The sequence below is a fragment of the Schistocerca americana genome, chromosome 10 (assembly GCF_021461395.2).
Source record: "Schistocerca americana isolate TAMUIC-IGC-003095 chromosome 10, iqSchAmer2.1, whole genome shotgun sequence".
NCBI classification, from domain to species: domain Eukaryota; kingdom Metazoa; phylum Arthropoda; class Insecta; order Orthoptera; family Acrididae; genus Schistocerca; species Schistocerca americana.
Window position 1 is genome coordinate 124568193 of NC_060128.1, and position 1921 is coordinate 124570113.

The window sequence follows — 1921 nt, forward strand, 5'->3', positions numbered from 1 at the left end:
ATTCGATAGTGAGGGTACGTAGCTTACCGATACTGCGACTTGTCATTCAGCGGTATCGCTACTCGCATTTTTCGGGATTCTGTGACCGTTAGGCAGATATGAAATCGATGAGTTCAGGAAAGTGGTACTAACCCAATGCAGCGTCTTTACTGTCGTATTGTTCAGTCAGCCACGCAGGGTCATAATGCCGCGCCACGTAGCTTGAGTCAGTAAGTAGATTTCTTTGCAGCGCTACAAATATCCACACGCACTGTGTGAAGAAGTCTCTAGTACCACGATCTTTGTTGCGGCAGCAGAGAGAGGCGCTCCGACAGTGATACGCCCAGTGACAACACTGACACCGTGTATACTTACCTGATGAGCCCCGATGCTACGTGGATCGTTAGTACACTATCCACTCACATTAATGTGAACACGTGTCAAACGACATTTCGCAGCAGGGAGGGCCAGGCAGTGATATCCTGCGAGGTAGCGACACGGTTGTGGAGACATGGTCACTCCAGTGCCTTGGCCAGCTGCCCTTTGTTTCTCGCCACCAACAGCCCGATTACGGTGGTCCCACAGATCCACGGAATTTGGTGGCCAGGGAAGCACGGGAAACTCATTCTGGTGCTTTTCGAACCACATACGTACACGGCGAGCTGTCTGACACGCTGCATTATCCTGCTGGTGTATACCATTATGAAGAGGAGAAACAACCTGCGTGTAGGGGTGGTTGGTTGGTTGGTTTTTGGGGAAAGAGACCAAACAGCGAGGTCATCGGTCTCATCGGATTAGGGAAGGACAGGGAAGGAAGTCGGCCGTGCCCTTTCAGAGGAACCATCCCGGCATTTGCCTGGAGCGATTTAGGGAAATCACGGAAAACCTAAATCAGGATGGCCGGACGCGGGATTGAACCGTCGTCCTCCCGAATGCGAGTCCAGTGTGCTAACCACTGCGCCACCTCGCTCGGTGTGTAGGGGTGAACATGGCCCCAAGGACAGGACAGATACATACGGGGTGTCCGAAAAGTCTTTCCCTGATTACATAAATTGATAACTCAGGCTAGAAGTAAGATACAAATATGAAACTAGTCTCTAATTGTTTACAAACTTTTTTTTCACACGTCAGTAAACTGCCATTTGAGCACCCTTGGTAGCACGTAGCACATCTAGGCGATATTCAATTTCCGTCCACACCTTAGCCAACATCACTGGAGGGATCGATTCAACGACTGTGGTTATCCGTTGCCGCAGGGTTTCAAGATCTGGTACACGTGTTCGGTAGACCTCGTCCTTGACATAACCCCATGAAAAGAAGTTGGTTGGTTGGTTGTTTCGGGGAAGGAGACCAGACAGCGAGGTCATCGGTCTCATCGGATTAGGGAAGGACGGGAAAGGAAGTCGTTCGTGCCCTTTGAAAGGAACCATCCCGGCATTTGCCTGGAGCGATTTAGGGAAATAACGGAAAACCTAAATCAGGATGGCCGGACGCGGGATTGAACCGTCGTCCTCCCGAATGCGAGTCCTGTGTCTAACCACTGCGCCACCTCGCTCGGTGAAAAGAAGTCTAATGGTGTTATGTCAGGAGAGCGTGGAGGCCAAACCGTTGGCCCATCACGACCAATCCATCGCCCAGGAAAGGTCATATCGAGATAGGCGCGGACGTCCAAACCCCAATGAGGCTGTGCACCGTCTTGCTGAAACAAGACATTGGGGTGATACTGAAGCAGCTGAGGAACAGCATACAGTTGCAACATGTCCAGATACACTGCAGATGTGACGGTAGCCTCAGCGAAGCAGAATGGCCCGATAATTCGATCGTGCAATAGCGCGCACCAAAAATTCACCTTTGGACAGCCTCTGGTGCAGTCCATGACCTCGCCAGGGGTTGTGAACCCCATATGCGCACATTATGGTGATTCACTACTCCACTGACAAAG